This window comes from Chrysoperla carnea (genome assembly GCF_905475395.1).
Source record: "Chrysoperla carnea chromosome X unlocalized genomic scaffold, inChrCarn1.1 SUPER_X_unloc_73, whole genome shotgun sequence".
Classification (NCBI taxonomy): Eukaryota; Metazoa; Arthropoda; class Insecta; order Neuroptera; family Chrysopidae; genus Chrysoperla; species Chrysoperla carnea.
The window spans coordinates 16863-17500 of NW_025408204.1; positions in this window are offsets into that span (position 1 = coordinate 16863).

Here is a 638-nt window from a genome sequence, read left to right on the forward strand (position 1 = left end):
TATATTTTTTTTTTATATACAAATCGTACATGTTATATTGCGACAGGGTACCGGTATAATACATGTGATACATATGTAGATTTTCGAAAAAAATTTTATCCTTTTAAATGGTCCTAAATACTATATAAAGGTAAAATATATAGAATTTTTCGGGATTCATTAAAAAATTTTAGGGAAAAAATTTCATTTTATTTTATATACAAATCGTACATGTTATATTGCGACAGGGTACCGGTATAATACATGTGATACATATGTAGATTTTCGAAAAAAATTTTATCCTTTTAAATAGTCCTAAATACTATATAAAGGTGAAATATATAGAATTTTTCGGGATTCATTAAAAAATTTTAGGGAAAAAATTTCATTTTATTTTATATACAAATCGTACATGTTATATTGCGACAGGGTACCGGTATAATACATGTGATACATATGTAGATTTTCGAAAAAAATTTTATCCTTTTAAATAGTCCTAAATACTATATAAAGGTAAAATATATAGAATTTTTCGGGATTCATTAAAAAATTTTAGGGAAAAAATTTCATTTTATTTTATATACAAATCGTACATGTTATATTGCGACAGGGTACCGGTATAATACATGTGATACATATGTAGATTTTCGAAAAAAATT